The following is an 18,679-nucleotide window of genomic DNA, read 5'->3' on the forward strand; positions in this document are numbered from 1 at the left end:
AGAAGACAAAACAAAATATGACCATGGAAATCAGTTTGGCCACTGAGCTGAACTTGCTCCATGTGTGCTGTACCTGGCTGCACAGCCAAAGTGTCCCCAAGCCTCAGTCATGGGGAGCAAAGCCATGTCTCCAAGGCTCCAGCAGGTCAGAGCAGCAGCACCCATGCTTGATTTGAGTTCTCTGCTCACTGGGGGCCACCAAGTCAAACATGGCCTTCAGCACTTTACTGACTAGCCATGGTTTTTAGGAAAATTTTTAGATGATAACACACTTTGGAAATCTAAGGTTCTGCTTTGTATTCACATGTGCCTAAATAAATCAGAATGTTTTTCCCTGGCCAGAGGTATATAAGTATTTACTGTAATAAATGCAACTATTCACAAGATGAGTTGGAAAATGAAGTTCTTTTAAGAACATTATGAATATGATAGATTTTAGTAAATTGACTTCTGTTTATGACAGCATTTGAACTTACAATGACTTACCAAATAAACCTCAAGTAATCTGAAAACTAAAATTTTGTTAATAACCTTCTCCCAAAGAAAGGCTACACTCTTCATCAAACAGTGTATTTTTGTCAGAGAAAGTCAATTTTGGAAACCTTTCAATTCCCTGGGTTAAAATACTCATATTGTAGCAGACCTTAAGCAAACAATCATTGATAAATTCAGGGCTTTTTTCTGAAATGAACTCTGAAGATAATATCCAGTGGGCAGTACAAAGTAATAGCAGCTCCAGTAAAGGTAAGGGAGGTAAAGGAAAATATTAGAAGACAATGTAAATATGATGGAGCTTTCAGAAACAAATCTTGCTTTCTCTTTGGTTACAGTAACTGTCAGAATAAGTCTGAGAAAGAAAAATCTCTTCATTCTAGTATGGCACATTACATTAATATCAAAGCACACAGTTTCAGATCCAACAGGAAAGGTTAAAAAAATATATGATTAAAGAGAATCATCAAAGGAAGGAAGTCATAAAGGTCAGATATTTCCAGTTACTGACTGATTGGCTTGGTCAATGACAGTGATCATTAACTGCCAAGAAGTGCCCTTCCTGTCAGCCTCTCTTATATAAACAGTGAAATACACAACAACGTGGATCAGAAGCTATTAGATGATCACACGTGGAAGCTGGTTTCTCCAAAAGGCCATGGCATTTACCATGCTAAATGGGATACTGGTGTTCTTGCTCTTTCTTTCTCTCTAATTACCCCTCTTTTTTCCCCCATACAGTCACACACATACATTGACTGCACAAACACTCTGAGAACATGCCACCAAATGGCTGGTGGCTGTCACTGTGCCAGATGGAAAAAAACCCTAAGATTGATCAAGTGATTAATCTTGTGTTAATATATAACTGAGGAAACATGAAGATTTTATAAGCAAGGACAAAAAGGTATAATTGGATATGGTAACTTTTGTGTTCAACAGAAGAACTTCTGGGAATAGGAAAAACGAGTAATTATAAAAACAGAAAAGGATTAAGGTGATTTTTTTTTCCTTCTGGATACAAGCATCTGGATGGCAGAGAGCCTAGAATTGGATTACCTTTGAATTTTCTAAATTGTTTTCGTGAGAGGAACTGTTTTGACCCATATGAATTAGAGAGAAAGCTTCTTAGAGTTGAGGAATACTAATTTATAAGAAACCTTTCCTCCTATAGAGATGCTCAGGAATACACCAACTGCTCAATACTGCTTACTTTTTTTTAAATTCTCTTTCTGACTAGGTTAATGTGTTGCACAGAAAAAAAATTCATAACCTCCAGCAAGGAATGAAACTGCAAGTCCTGGAAAAAAATGCATTCTTTCCTTACATTTTAAGGTATCCTTTCAAATCAACTGTAGCTATTTAGAAATAAGTAAATAACAAATTTCAGAATTAAAAAAGCATGAGATATTTCTCCCTGCTTTTGCTAATGATTTTACAGAAAAGGATACGGTTTTCCTAATGCCACAATTATTTTTTCAATTCTTTGTATTTGACTGTTGAAATTTATTTTTTATGTGTATAAAATATTTGGTTAAAAAAACCAGCTAAACTGATAAGTAGTCACAACAAACCACAGCAATTTTTTCCTCTTGTAGGAGACTGAAGGATTGACAGCTGGAGAGATATTTTCCTGCGTCAGTATGGGCAAGGACATTGAGCAATTTCTCTGGAGAGGACTGATGCTACTTATTTGTTCCCCACAAGCAACCTCCCCTGCTACCTGGTGCAGCTGGCCAAGGTTGGAATTAGGCAAGCACTCATATGTCTTTTCCATTTGTTTAAAGCTCATTAGCATCCATTGAGCTGTGCTGTTCCAGCTTCAATATATCAACATTAACAAAACATTAATGCTGTACTCTTGAGGTAAAAGAAAACTAAGTCTCATTTGAAAGACAAACATGTAATGAAATGCAGCCTGTTACCCCCACTTCAGATCCCAGGGACGGATGGCAGGATCTTAGGTAAAACCCCAGGCAAGCTGTGAAACTCTGACGTCTTTGCTAACCTGTATCTGTGGAACCACAGGTGTTTAGAAGCAGCTGTACCTCCTGCAAAAGGCTGTTGCTGTAGCATCATAAAAGAACAGTTGAAGCTTTTAATCTGGAAGCTCCTACCCTGGGAAGCTGAGCTTGTGAGGCACAGCTGTTGTACAGCCCCCTCCAGCAGTGCTGAAAGATGTGGCTGAGAGTGGGGTAGGAGCAGACAAACCCACACAGGCTGGGACACCTTTGCTGGGGCAGCCCCAGACCAGGAGCTCAGAGCCTCCTTAACCCCATCCTCCCCAGGTGATGGTCCCTCAGCAGGGACTGCTGCAGGAGGGGTTTGCAGCAGGAAGGCTCTGGGGCACCAGCAGGGCCTTTGGCCTCTCCTGGGAAGGAAGGACTGTCTGGAAAAACCTTATGTTCATACCGATGCTGCTGTGGGCTGTCACTCACAGAGCAGAGAATTTGTCAGTAGAGCTACCGTGGGACCAAGCAGAAGTATTTGGAAGAAAAAGATTCCTGAATAGCCTGGGCTACAGTTGGAGCCAGAAACCATGCAGGGATAACTTGCCTTCACATTACAGAACTCTAACCCTGAAGCCCTGGGATACAAAAATGTTATTTAAATGAAGAAGCAGTATACAGCATGCATTGATTTTGGAGAGAAGGTATTTATTCAGCATTTCAGCATGCTGGGAATGTTGGTTCAGCAGGGAGAGGCTTGTGACTTTACATGGAGGATCATCTCAAGAGTAATTAGCTCCTGTGCCTGTTCGTCTGGAAAGGCAAGGGGGCCATACGGACACTGCAGGTGTAGGTAGAGGGCAACTGCTGTGTTAGAGAAAGCATAAGCAGACTGACTGATGGGGAAGACATGACTGGTCTTTGTGCTGATGCACAGTGCATCCTGTTATAAGAGTTCTGTGGGCTTGGTCTAGGCTTGTTTTGTTTGGATTGTTTTTTCACAGATAAAGCATATATAGGAAATGTTTAAATATTTAAATGATTTTTTTTTTCTCCATACTTGCTCTCTGTGGACAGCAATTAAATTTCCTGGCAGGAATACAAGTGATAAATATTAATTTCATTTTGCGTGGTATTTATAGAAAAATAATTTTAACGTTTGTATTCACAGAATTAAAGGTTCTTTTAATAGTCAGTCATATCCCCTCAGAAAGAAGAAACTACAGCTCGTGACTCTTATAATTTGATTCTTGGAAAGTGTTTGCAAAGCATAGGCAGCAAGTGAACAGCAGATAAAAAATTAGTGCTGAGATTCTACTAATGACTATATTAAATATTATGATTTTTCTTCATAAACAGAAGCAAAAAATAATCAAGAACATTTGTTATTAAAGGTTTTATAGCAATTTTTTGCTTTTGATAGAAAGCTCATTCTAAGATATGTGCATGTATGCATTAGTTAACAACACGAACCTCCTATGGGGCAACACATCACAGGATGCAACCTGAATGTTTGTCATGCAAATAACTATTTCAGTGTGACATGAACAGGGTATATGTGACATGCAGCATACCAATAGCAAGTAATATTGCACATGATTTACTGCAAGGGGAAAAAGGGCTGTAACATGAACCAATAATTTCTTCACTTAATCCAGGAATAAAGATAAAAAGAGAAGAGAAAAATACAGTTAACTCTTCCCCAGGGTGTTTGAATGAGGAAAGTGCTGAACTGTGAATCAGAATAGAATAGACAGAAACATTAGCTCCTTTCAAAAGGATGTTTGCCTTACAGAGATCAGATATTGTAATAGCACAGATCTGGCTCCTTGCCTATGCTTTGCAGCATGCAAATGAGTATTTTCCTTTCTCAGCAGCTCTGCAGTAAAACCCACCGTGAAATAACAGAAATATACTGAAGAATTCTCTGAAATGACCACCAATTCTGCTGTCAAACACCAGAAACTGATGCTTGATTAGCAAAGCTGCAGATAAGGGTCCTCTGTTCCAGACTCACTCTCAGTAGAAACACACACAAATACCTCTGGAAACAGTGCTCAAAGAGGCACATTATCAAAGGTGACTCATGATGCAGGCAGGTGCCAGACAACCATTTTTTAAAAAAAAATTGTACCTGCAATTAAATTGAGGTGTGCAAGAACATGTTTTCATGGTGGATTGCAGAGGAGTTACCCCAGGTTCTGAGAGAGCTCTAGTTTGTAGTGATGAAGACCAGGATGTCTCAGCCCACATTAAGCTCTGTTCTGCCACATGCAGACCCATGCAAGCCTGAGCTATTTTGACACTGAGACTTTATTGCAAACTGAAACTGAAAAACCTGGGGATACTCTTCTGCAGCTCCACCAGCAAAGCACATTTAAATTGTCAGGACTGACAAAAGCTGTGTTTCAGTTGGGTCTCCCAATTTGAAAGTCCAACAAATAGTTGGCCAGTCTCAGGACAGAATAAAAAATGTCATTTCAGTTTATTAACTTTGTGAAAACTGAAGTTGCCACTACAAATTGTGCCACTGGCAAGTTTGGGTATTAAGGTGGAAGGAAGGACATCAAAGAGGAGGGAGACAAATGTGTTATTGCAAATTTAACCGTGTATCTGATTCCCTAATACAATCTTTCATGCTTGTGCTGTAATTGCCTGCAGCTCTCTTGATTTCATCAACATCAGAATTTTGCTTATGTTTAAGGTCTGGGACCTCTGAGAGGCACATTAACTTATTTTTCATAAGCTACTTCTAGCATATTTCCTCTCCAGCATCCTGTTAACATCATCACAGAGCCATTCAGAGTGGGAGGGACTTCTGGAAGTCTCTCTTCCAACCTTCTGCTCAAAGCAGGACCATCACTGAACTCATTGCCAGGTGACCTTCTGCCAAGGCTGTCAGTCCCTGTCCGTTTTCAAAAGAGTACCATTTGTCACAATGATTTACTTTGAGCCATGGGTCACCATCTCAAGGACCACCCCTGTTTTCCTGTCCAACAAGAGCTCAGTGTCCCATGTCTGAGGGCAACCATCCTTCCACAAAACTTGAAAATGGTCTAGTGTGAGATGATAGCTGTAATCACTTACACTACTCTTAGCTAAACTGGAACAGCTGACTGAAGCAAAGGATTCCATTATCCCAATATCCCATCCTTTAAAATGAATGTAAGCTTTACAGTACATTCAAACATAGCATAACTCAGATGAACAGTGAGCTGCTGGCCATTCCCATCTGTACCTTCCCAGTAAAGTATCACTTACATACTTGATCACAGAACAATTTTACCCATTTGCCTTTTTGGGCACTTTAGCACAGTATGCAAATATTTGAAGGACAGAAATGGTTTCAATGTTTATTCAACATGAACATGTAGGAAAAGAGAAAATAGCAGGCATGAGATATTTAGGGCAGCCGCTTTGAATTCACTGTAGGTCTGGGAAGACTGTCAATACTGAGGGCTTGTGGCAAAATGCTGTGAAAGTACAGGAACAAAATCAATTGTAGCCAGATTTTTTCCCTCCCAGTACACATGACAAAATTATTTACAAGTGGCTTATTTAAATCTAGCCAGAAGTCAGCTATTTCAGTGGCCTATTGAGCAGAAAAGATCCCCTGTGAGTTAAGGAAGGTCACAGATACAGTTATATCACCCAGATGATCTCTTTGACAGAGTATTTGTAACATTTGCTCTACTTTGCCTTTGTTTCAAAGTGGATGGCTTGTGACAGTGGGTTTTACTGACAGTTTCTGTTGGCATTGGCTAGAACTTTCTCTATCCTGACACAACCTTTCACATAATGATGATGAGCATAGCTTGAAAAAAAAAAAAACCAAAACAAGAGAGAACAACGCATCTTATCTAGAAGCAAGAAAAAAGTCAGTAAGACCACCCTTTCAGAAACCCTCATCTAACCTAAAGCTAAAACCCACTTGAAACACCACCCACACTGCAGTCATAGATTTCCTGCTCGGCACCTCTCCATAATCTCAATGCAAACTGCTGCAAAGGCCAGCAAGCTAATAGCTGATCTGGCTCAGTGCCAGTCTGATTTTGACTGTCCCCTTCAGAAGTCTAGGGCATCTCTGCATTGGCAAATAGCACAGTGTAATTGGAGTGGATCTCTAGAGTGACATGGTGGGTACAGAGCAGCTGAGGGCCAACCTGGACACATTTTAGGGATATTACTTTCAGCTGTCTCTCGTTTGGGCCCTACACAGGATGCTGAGTGCTGAGTGAGGTGTAGCAAGTGCCTTTCTGGACCCCATCTACTTGGTTCAGCAGAAGGACATGCAGTTTGTGTGCTCCAGCACCGCTCCATTCACACTGAGAATGCAAGAACAGTAAACAGAGCAGAATATTTGCTTCCTGAATACATTTCTGGTCTGAACTAAACTTCTAAGAAAAACACATCTTGGAATCACTTAGTAGGGGTCTTTGTCCAGGGAAATTCTTTGTGTAGAAAGAGATTCTGACTGTGGAGTTAGTAAGCATTATTATCTGCTCACATTGTGTGTACACAGATAAACGCAAAACTGTTAAGTCTGATGAACCACTATGAGAGCTAGTAAATTATTTTTCCCTCTTTAATGAAAAAGGTAGGACTTCAATGTTACAAAGATAAAGAGATTCCAATCAGGAAATACCTGTCTTTTTTTGTAGTTTTTGAAAGTTTAACAATGAGCAGTACAAATCACTGGTTTTGGAATCCTTTACATTATTTGCCTATTCTGTCAAGTTTTGATATGAATTGGCTCCAAAAATGCATTTATTTGTCCCAGGCCACCACTGCCAGACGTTGTCATCTTCCAGGCATGTCCATGGTGGGACACCTGTTGTTATGATGCTTTGTGAGTCAGGAGTGGTGCTCTGGGGATGGCACTGTGCAGCTGCATAGGGGAGATGTTTATTGCTGCCAAATCACAGAAACTGTATTCAGTGACACTGAATCCACAAACACTGTATTCCAGCAAGCAGATTCCTCTGGTTAAACTCCCTCAAGTTCATTTCACAGTCAGCTTGATGGGCATTCAGAGAAGAGTGTGTCAGAAACAGAACCAGAAGAGCACCCCAATAAAGGCATAACCCTCCCTGCTCAGCTGTTGTAAGATGATGATATATTGTTTTCTTTGAGGTTTTCTGTTGGTTTGGTTTGGATTTTTCTTGCTTCTCTTCATTCTGAATGCAATGAAGCACAGTTTATAGAGATAAATGGCTTTCACAGAGATGAAAACTCAGATATATGGATATATGAAAGAGCATATGCCAGATCAAATTTTGTGGGTACACCACAAGTAGATAGGGAGCTGTATTACTGACTTTGGGGGATTGCTCAGTTCTCTGGAAAAAAAAAAGCCTACATCAGACTGAATTCTGCAGCAGATAATACAGCGGCTTGATGACTATACAAGAATCCTTATTTAATTCACTCTGTATCCCTGGCACTCCTTGTCCAAATAATCAAAGAACTGAGACTGTAATGACTGTGTCTGAATATTTCCTTTCTTTTTAAGCTTTCAAATTCCTTATGCTTGTTCAGGACTTGCCAGCTTTCTTCATGTTATAAGGGGAATGTGCATAATCGAGAGTTCTGCCTCTTTCTCATGGCTCTGCACAAGCTCTGCCCACTCATTCCAAGCATCTTTTGTTCTGATGTAATATGTTCAAAGAATTCCGCTTGGTAAAAAAAACCCCAACATTAATGATCAGTTCTAAGCCTGCTGAGCATAACTCCAGCACATATGAACTTTAAAAACAACACACATTGTACAGTCTTTGGAGTTAGGGTGCCCTTGCTGAAAAGTCTGAATTTCCAAACACACTTCCTGAAGCTCCCCTGAAATGTGAAGGAGCATATGGAAAGATGAACCTATCTATCGATTTATTCAGCAAATCCTGCAGGGGTTGGGTTGCTGTGCCCCATTAAACTGGCAGTGGTTGCCTTGCTTTACATAGCAAGTCCAGCAGTCCTCTAAGGCAAAGTATCCAGAGGCTCTGGAAGACCAGGAGCAACAGCATAACCCCAAGCAGGTCCTGTGTACATGGAGCTGAAGCAGCCATCCCTCTGCTGCTCCCAAGACTGTGCCAGTTTGTATTCCATCTGCATTTCCCGTTCCAGGCTTGGTGTTTGTTTTCTTGCTTTGGAGGAGGGAAGGTTGGGAAAGGGAAATATTTATGAATGTGTTCTTTATTTGCTGTATTTTTTGTGTCTCTGCTCTTTCCTTTTGAAGCCTGCTCAGTTCCTGCATTCAGCTGCTGCATCCAGAACAAGGGAGCAAGCTGGCCCCAAAGCAGTGGCCCATCTGCCTTGGGAGTCATGGAGGGGAGGAAGGACAGAGTTTTGTTGATAAAGAAACTACTCAGAATTCTGGAATTTATTTTAATATGCTCCAGCTTTTTCATTGGCAAAGACAAGATCCCTATTCAAAAAAATTCTAGCATGGATTTTAAACTTTAAAAAAGAGTAATAAAAAGCAAACAATGCAGAAGGAATAGATGAACAAATCTGACAATCATATGGTTAATGAAAATTTACAGATGTCTTTGGACTTATTTTATTTCGTCGCATTTGTGGAAAATTAAATAGAGACAAAACAAGTTAAATAATTCACAAAAACCTACATCACTGAAAGATCCAGAGAAAATTGTTTCAGCGGCAGTCCAGTTCAATGGGAAGAGACAATTCTATTCAAGTAGAAAGGGACCAGATGAGTCCAAAGCTTTACGATTCTTGAAGATTTGGATTATGCAAAACTTAACTCTCCTGACATAGTTATTCATTGAATACTAGTTTTACATCCAAAAAGATGATAAAACAGCAAAGATTCAAAATGAGAAAACAAATAACAACAACAACATAAGAAAACCAAAATTGAAACCAAACAAACAAAAAACTTCCAACCTGAGTTGGAGCTGAAGAATTGCCTTTGGTGGAACTGGGAGCAGAATCCAGGCATTCCAGCTCCCAGCCCTCCTAAGTATTGGACAGCCTCTTTTAGCAAATAAATGCAGAGAGGCACTCTTTAAACAAACATCATATCCTATGCTATGACCCAATATACATACAATACAGTGAAATCTTGAATAATTTATCTGCAGTATGAGTTCATTATTCAAAGACAAGCATACCATGCAGTTTAATGAGAATTTGCTTCATTACTTTCAGGATCTTTCAAATCCATTTGTGACATAAATACATGCTTACTAAAACATTCTTAAAACTTCTGAGAGAGTCAGCATTCTCTGAGAAAGAAAATGCCTGATTCCTTTCTTCACTTTCTGAAGTTCACTGCAGCTCCATGGCATTTTCAATAAATGATCTAGAATGTCTGTGTTACCGCTTGTTGAAATGCTACTTAGATTAGTTTAATTCAAAGGTCAAACTATTTTCAGTCTTTAACTAAGTCATTTCAAAGCATGCCTTACCATTAAGGGCACAGAGGTGTGAGTATTCAAAACCATATTGCCCTTGCAAAGTATGCATATATTTAAATATTTATATTCCCATTAGCTTAAAAGGGGAAGAACGGATGTATTAGCTTACTCACTGAATCACGGTGAAGATTCCCAAGGGATTATCATAAAGGTCCATTGTGTTTGAAGCCGATGGCAGCAGGTGGCAGAGTCCTGGGACACGGCGGTCTGGCTCGGGCAGTCTGTGTCTCTGTTTCCTTCACACCTCACCTGCAGAGCCCTGCTCTGTGCACCCCACTCGGCCTCGCCCAGCCCTGCTGCTCTGTCAGATTGGCTATGGAGCCACCAACACTGCTGCTGGCTGAGAGATACCAGAGGCAGCAGGGGGACACGGGGAGGGGGTGTTCTATGGCAGTGACGCTCCCACATCCACATCGATGCTGCTGACACGGGAGGATCAATGGGAAAATTGCAGTCCCGTGGTCTGGGCTGTAATGATTTAGTGACAATTTTTAAAACAGTTGAGTAGCTTCACCTTGAAACAAGCCTTGAGATTAACCTTAACAAATACAGAATTGTATGTTCATGCAGACTGGATCATGTGTGATACCAGCCTAATGTTAATGATGTGTCAGTGTCTGCTGGTATAAGGAGGGATAGGAACAGTTGTGCTTTGTTTTCTTTGCCTTGGCTGGGATTCTTAGAATAGAATATAACTTTGGGGGTTGTAATGAAATAAAACTTTCTTCTGCTTATGCAAAAAAGAGAAGTGACAGCAAGGGAATGACTCTTCATCACTTAAATATCACAGGACAAACAGTACAGACCAGTCCACTAAAACCAATGAGTGTATGAGAGTCTTCCTCTGCCCAGCTGAAGACCTCTGATTTTCAAAGGAGGATGCCTCTAATCTTTTAAATATCTTAAAAAGGATTTTACACCTCCAGAACTTAAGCATCTTATAAACACCTGTAAGAAACACAATTTCTTCATGTAAAGAAACAATATTTCCTTACCAACCTACACAGCAATTTAAACACAGTGGTGCTGAGGCAGCTGCTGAAGGAATCACCTATTCCCCCAGTGATCCTTCATGAAGAAATCCTTCAGCTGAAAAAGTCTGATGCCAGCTGGGCACTTCCAAGGGAGCACTCCTTCCTCTATTCAGATAGCCAGTGCCCTCATTCCAGGAGTACAGCACTGGACACAGCTTCTTTCAGGGAAGGAGATATCATAGATTGTGCAGTGAGGCTGGGGTGACAGGCATGTGGGAAACTGTGGGAAGGTCCTCCAGCCCTTACTCCCAGACTACAGTGAGTAACAGGAGCTGCTGTGTTCAAGTAGATGAAGAGAAGCAAAACAAGAGGGAAAAGTGGTGGCTCTGGTCATTAAGCTGATACCAAATGGGTGAGTCTTTACCATTAGAGGCAGCCACCATGGAAATGGATGTGCTGAAAGCAGTTAGTTAAATGGTATTCCCATTTCTAACAAGCCAGACCCCCCTGCTCTCCCCACAGCTCTCACCTTGGCTGAAAAAATTACAAAGAAATGCAATCTCTCCTAGTGAGGTGAAAAACTCCAGAACAGAAGTACAGGCAGGTGGATCACAAACACTGCTGGCATTGCTGCCAGCAATGGTTACAGAATCACTGTAAGGATGGAAGGCACCACAGTTTACAAAGATCATTTCAGCTAAAGGCTAGTGACCAAGGCTAAGGACCTTTCATTGCAGGCCCAAGAGAGCAAGACAAGAGAAAACAGAAGCGCTCCTGTGCGGTGGCTGCAGTGGATTGAGACACACTTGGGAAATCCACACCAAAGCTCCAGAGCCTCCCTGCAAAAGCAAAGCTGACAACTTGGTGGGTTTTTACTGTACTGTGCCACTCAGATTTTCACACAGTGGAGGAACAAAATGAAGACTATTATGTATCTTTCCATTAAAATATGCCAATGGAAAGTCCAGAGTCTTAATTTTCAGAACAGAGGCTGAGCACATTCCATCACCAACCTTGTTGAAATGCTGGTGTCCGCAGGGTCTATTACATGACAGATGGACACTCTTGATCTATTAACAAATTTGTGGCTGGGCCCTTCCTTTGGGGTCACAAGGTATGGAAAACATCTCCACTTCTGCAAAGAGCAGACGAGATTTTTTTCCTAATGTAAGCTTTGATTCCAGCTAAGCAGGTCTGTAACAAGTGTAATTGCTGTTTTCTCAAGGGTGGTTTGAATACATGAACAAAGAGTTAAAAAACTCCAGGGTACTGAAAAACTCCAAGTGCAGTGTGGTATAAATATGGGGTTAGGCATCATTTCTGAATTCAGATCTTAGCTCTGAAACTAATTTTATTTCTGGCAGTGGGCAAATCGTTAACAGACAACTTGTAGAAACATTTGTTCAAACAGAGCTACTGATATTCAGTATTTAGCCTCAGACATGTGGGGCTGTATTTTCAAAGTGAGTGTCATCATGAAGGGTTAGCCACAGATGATAATTTTCTTTAAACTCATCTAGATACAGGATACCACTAATTTGACTTCTGTAATCAGAAGCCACTTTTTAAAAAAACAAGTTTTCATCTCAAGCCTTGCAAGTGTTTTTGGAGATGTCCCACTAAGTCAACAGGCTCCACAGCTACTCAGACTGTATTAGTTTCCACATCTCCAAAAAAGAAGAAAAGATGTACATATCTAAGAGATTATTCAGGCAATATTTGTGGGATAGTTTGAGGGATGATGTAGGTAGTTTACCCCATATGACTTCCTCACGTGCAGTTGAGTAGATAATCTGATCACTTATTTCATTCTTGTGTTTTCTCCCAGTTGCATGTGATTTATCTGGACCTTTAACTCCTCATTTTTCAGATTCTCTAACATTTTGCAGAGAAATCTTGCGATCTCCCCCACACTACAAAAGACATGGCAGAAGTTATTCATGTACCCTTAGACACTGAGGCCAAACTCACTACTCAGAAGAAATTAATGAGATCATTTTAGTGATGACACGATACAAAATGAGATAGGTCCCAGAAGACAACCTTCAGCACCAGCAGTTTTCCCCTTTCTGGACTTCTTTGTTCTGAAATTCCAGCAAGAGGGGGACTGAAAGAACCAGAGAGGGGAAAAGTAACATATTTTATTTGCTTTTCTTAGACCATCTCTTGTGAACAAAGCAGTGATGAAATGAACTAGCCTTTAACATGATCCTTTCCTCCCACTACACTCTTAATAACATCTTGAGAATCACGTACTGAACATTTGGGGCCAGATGCTCATCTGGCATGATTTGATGCACACACATTGAAACCAGTAGAGCAATGATAATATATATACACTAGCAGCTACAACAACTGGGCCTTAATAAAAGGTTTCATAAGTTATGTAACTGGTAATTCCGGTACAGGATTTATTTTTAATACGATTGACTTTGTTGAGATGAACATGACTATAACCTTAGAAAAGATGTCATGTTACTAAAAAAAAAAAGGACAAAAATCAACTAAACCCACAATAACAGTGCTCCTAGAACTCACAACGAAACTAATTCTTCCCTCACTGTTCTGTTCAACATTGTTCCCTTCAAAGTGGAAGAATGGGACCTATCTTACAAAGTGCAGACTTTTAATCCCCTCACCCAAGACTCCAAAATCACTAAAGAATGAGGCACCTGTAGATGTAATGCATCTCATATTTAGAGATGTGTTTGAGTCCCATCATAAGAGACAGGATAGCCACTAAACTGAGGCAAGGTGAAGCCTCGTCCTGATTCCCATGGCTGCTCTAGGTTGCAGTGGGACCAGCACCTATTTTTACTCAACATCAGTTTCAGTCCACTGGCTGCAACGTGGTTTCTAAGATTAAGGTGTCAATAATATTTTGTAAAACCAAAGGCAGTGTTTGCTAAAGAAATGAATACGCAGAACAGTGCTGATAAGTTGCCTGTTTGACTGTGCTGCTAGACAGGAGATTAACTACTGCTTCACAGGAATTATTAAAAAATTAAAACTTTGCATATCGTGTCAGTGCCTCAGGTCTGATGGCATGTCAACACAGAGAAGTCTCTAAGTAATCAGTAGGTCAAGTATGGTGGCAATACCATAGGGCAGCTATTAAATAGCATGTTAGTCAAATTCAACTTGGAAAAATTCAAAATATTATGAACCCTATTTAAGGGCAGGAAAGGGGTGATTTTTTTATCTACAAAACAGCTAATCTAGACATGCTCTAGCTTCATTTGGTCTTGGCAAGAATCATCATAAGCAGGACTTGCATCGTCTGACACCAGAGGCCTATGGTGCAGTTGGCTGTCTCTGCTGGTCACCCACTGCTTGCTGCCACAGAGGCTTCTAGGATGTGATTCATCTGACCTAATTCAGCTGGCTGCTTTACAGTTGAGATGAATAATGCCTAGAAGTGTCTGTTTCTTTCCATTTGCTGTCTGTCTGAGTTGTTTGGTGTGCAGTACCGCAGACTGGTGCTACTTTGTGTAGAACAAAGAAGAATAGGAGCTAGAGGAGGAGCTCTGAACTTAAGACTTCAAGTAAAGGTCGTGTCTCAGAGCCTCCCTTGAGGCTTTATATTACAGAGACATGAAAGCAAGATATAGACAGGACTTTGGTGTTACACTGGTCTACCAAGCTGCCAGTATCCAAACCTGCTCCCCTCATGTGGTATTCCATAAAATTATATTTGCTGGTGTGACTGAATCTGGCCTTCCAGAGGTTTGGAAAAAAGTTCTTTGAAGAAAACCTTTTACACGTTGGAAAGTATAGTCTTGCCAGCAATCATGTGAAAAACATGCTCTGGCAATGTTCAGGCTCTTTTCTTAAAAGCTCCACACTCCTCCATCCCCCCAAAGCCCAACACATTAAGATCCACACACTGTCTTTGGGCACAGTTCAGGTAGACCATGATGCTGAATGTATTCAGCAAGAGTGCTTTTCCCATTGTTTACCACTATTGCATCTCCCTGTCAGAACTTTTCATACTGTGTTTTTCACTTGCAAAGTGGCCTCCTGCTCTCCCTCCAAGCTCATCTCCAGTGTTGGCCATTAGTGAAAGGAACCAAGGTGTGGAAAAGACAGGGATCAGTAACTGGGGGCAGACTGATGGTGCTGGAGCTTTGAGCTCCAGCTTTGAGTCCCAGGCTCACTGAAAAGAGTGGGCAGAGCTGGAGGAGAGAAGTGGTGGTGCTAATCTTGTATCTATGATTTGTTTGGAATTGCAATGTGTTTGTTTAACATTCAGCTTATGTTTGACTTTTATGTATTGATGTTTGCAATAAATCAAGTAATTTTTCTGCACTCATGTTATATCAACAAAGCTATATAAAGCATTTGACATCCTTGGGAAAATTCTTCATATGCTATTATTTATCATCTTAAAACCAGTGAACAGATTGGTAAAACAAGCAAGCTGATTTTCAGGTGTGTTACAGAGATGCAACAAGCTCTATTTCTGTACATGTTCCTTAGTTAATGGGAAATATAAAATCAGGAGAAAAATTTAAATCACATTTTTCCACCCTTGCGCCTGCCAGATAAGATCCTATGATGTAATCCTATGTGCAGAAGTAGATACAACTCATTGTGAATATGCATGGTGGAATCAATCCAGGATATGTAAGAGAAAAAGAGAAGTCTCAGTGCTGCTGGAAGTATTTAACAATATTTTTCTGTTTTAGAAACTTGGATCTACAGAAGTCCCAGGTAATAATTAACTTAGACACATTCCTTAGTGCCTTGAGCAAACAGAAACTGACACCCTATCGTAAGCAAGCTGGGATTGTGACCCAAGAAGTCATGTCCCATCAGAAGATTTATATCCACCCCAACATATTTTGGCACAAAGTTGCCTCAGAAACTGGGAGAAACAAATTATACTCAAGGTTAAGCAGCTCACAGATGGTTTTCAATGACTGACAAGTCAGGTCTGTTCAAAATAAAGCTAGGACCGGTCACAATCTGTCTTTTCAGTGGTTTCTGGCTCTTTCCAGTGACTGAACTGGATCAGTCATACCCAGATCCATGTCACGTAGGCTCACTCCTTACTGATAGCTGTGCATGGAGCCTGAGAATGGTCACATTACATCAGCAGTGACAAGCAACATTACTCTTTTGAAAATGGCTAATGAACAACCCAGACAAACTATAACCACTTCATACAAAATGCAATCAGGCTAAAGGTGGCACACATAGAAATTATACTTTGGAGTTTCAACAAGCCATAATTAAAGATCACCTCATCCATGCTTATCTATTTATTTATTATTGTACCTAATTTCTGTCAAGGATTTCTGATGAGCCATGCATCATTCTTGTTTAGATGTTGGTATAATGATTCCTGTGGAAGTTATATAGCATTAAAAATTATTTTCAGAACTTATATATGTTTAGAGTGATGTAACTCAGCACTACCCTCCTGTCTTCCAGGAAAAGGCATATTTCTATTTAATAAACAAGATGGAGCTTGTAGCAATTAAGTCATCCACAAAAATGGCATCCTTTCAGTGGGATGGCAGATTCCACAAGCAACATTAAGCAACAAAAGGAAAACCATACTTGACAAAGAGGAAAGGCTGTAATGAGTAAAATAATTGCATTAATTAAATTACTTGTAAGGGTTTTTTGAAAAGTTCCTTGGGCCAATTCACTTGCAACCAAAAACTTGAGTAAGGGGAAAGAGAAATTTCACTTCCAAGTCAGTCTCCACTCCAAGGAAGGCAAATTTCAGTAACAGATTTGTTAATGGAGATATTTACTGTGTTGGAGGGCTGTGTAGGATATCTTGGCAGTCAGTTTGACAGGTCAATCTACAAACGAGAATATAATTCAAAGTCAGATTTAAGTCATAATTAGCAAAACATATCTTAGACAAGTATTTAACTTCTCTGTGTATGCCTTTTAATGGAGCAGCTAATTTCTCAAGTCCTTAATTTTAATTTTTACATTGTATGCTTTTCTAGTGTAAAGGCAGTGTTGGAATTGCCACCCAATTTTCATGAGGAAGGTGGTTCTAAGTAGAAGTTATGGGCTCACTGACCATTTCCAGAGCCATCTACAAGGTGACTGAGAAAGAAACAAGCACTCCTTCATCAAGGCACTGAATGTGGTGCAGAGGACACATACTGGCTGGTTTTAACTGGTCAGTTCCTCTTCTTCTTCCACATGGCCTTTTGGTCACTGCCTCAGTCACAAATGGTGCTCCAAATGTGAGGATGCTTCACGATAACAAAACATGGTGCAGAATAAGAAACGCATTTCTCACTTTATCTCCTTCTTCTCTTTCGCATCCCACAGCAACCAAGAGACAGTGTCAGCAGTTTCTGTCGTGCATCTGTATGTGGCAGCACCTTCTGTGGAGGAAGAAGGGGACCTTTCTCAGCACATTTGTCCTCCCTAAAGCTCTAACCCTTCAGTAGAGAATTTTCATATTAGCTCAGTTGGATTGTCTACTATTTCTGGTAACCACACAAGCATGCACACAGTTGCTTTGCCATCTCCCACCAACATTAAAAGCCCACTGCTGCACACCTCCTTCTCCCACTCATTCCTGCATTTGCCTGGGAAGTTATTCAGGCAAAGCAGCAGCTGAAACATAATCTTTTTTAATTACTAGCAACTGCGTGTGCCAGTTGAGATATATGACTACAAACCAACGTGAACACTGACCTCAATGCTCTTTAGCCTAAGTAGAGCTCACTTGCAGACCTTATCTATATAAATACTGATTTTACCTTCCCCCAAGCATGACAGCATTTTAGCTCTTTTTAACTGGAGATTCATGACTTTACAAGGACTTATCTGAATCACTGCCAATCACTCTGCTAAACCCCGAAGTATATCCCTCTGTTTTCTGCTGGTATAGATGACTTTTCAAAAGCAGTTAACATTTTGAGGAACACTGATGTGGGATGCAAGAAAGAAGGCTCCTTTAAAAAGCTTTTGCAGTGGTTTCATCCAAAAATCATTCCTCCTGAAACGGCTGGCTGTGACCACCTTGGATGTGACAAGTTTGGAATTACAGACTTTGCCAATTATGTAAACTTTAACTATTATTGTGAGAAAATATAATTAATTATTGTAGGGATAGACTAATCTGAGAATATAGGTCTCCAGTCAAAATTGTATCCACGCTTGATCTCAGCATGTTCTTTTACTCCCTATATATTCAGTTTGTGTGCAACCTAGTTTTCTCCACTGAAGGTTGTGAATAACAGATGTAACCTCATTGTCCTTACTGACTTCACTGAGCTATAATTGAACACTGCTTTTGGTATGCTCTCAACAGTGTTGCTCGTATACTGCAAGTCATGTAAGTACTAATATTGAATTTATTCCATCAAAAACTAGCCCCTAGGGGCAAAAACAAACCAGAAATAATTAAATTCATCTAGTAAACCACAGGCTCATTTGAATAACATTGCCTTCTCTTAATGCTGTGTGTACATACAGCAAGTATAGATCATTACAGCCTGGCATCAGCTCAAATGCCTGTGAAGCCAAGATTCTGTTTCAGCTTCACAAGCAACGAGTGCTTTGAACAGGAGAGAGAAGAAATCTGAGTTTCTGTATGTTTTTCCCCAAGCAGAAATGCTATGTACACTATTTTCAGGTTTTTCCACACAACACTTTGCTTCTGTTTGAACTCCTCACAGATTGCACTAGTACATTTTTATTACTTCCAATATGTCAGAGTGAAATGACAGTAGCCTTGTGTCAAACCAGTTATACATCTGATTGAAATCCGTTCACATTTCACCTGCAACTCATTATTTTCTCATTTCTATGTTGTTCTCAGGATGAACCAGTTCACAGTTCACACTTT

General features: G+C 40.3%; 1 long non-coding RNA gene across 1 annotated transcript; it reads left to right on the plus strand.

The window, feature by feature from the left end:
• Positions 1 to 1,097: 1,097 nt before the first annotated feature.
• LOC147653992 (uncharacterized) lies at positions 1,098 to 6,449 on the plus strand. The gene is made up of 3 exons (XR_015284198.1): positions 1,098 to 1,399; positions 1,733 to 1,827; positions 2,091 to 6,449. It is a non-coding gene; the product is annotated as an uncharacterized LOC147653992 (long non-coding RNA).
• Positions 6,450 to 18,679: the final 12,230 nt, after the last annotated feature.

This window comes from Cyanistes caeruleus, chromosome 3 (genome assembly GCF_971803275.1).
Source record: "Cyanistes caeruleus chromosome 3, bCyaCae1.hap1.1, whole genome shotgun sequence".
Taxonomy (NCBI): Eukaryota; Metazoa; Chordata; class Aves; order Passeriformes; family Paridae; genus Cyanistes; species Cyanistes caeruleus.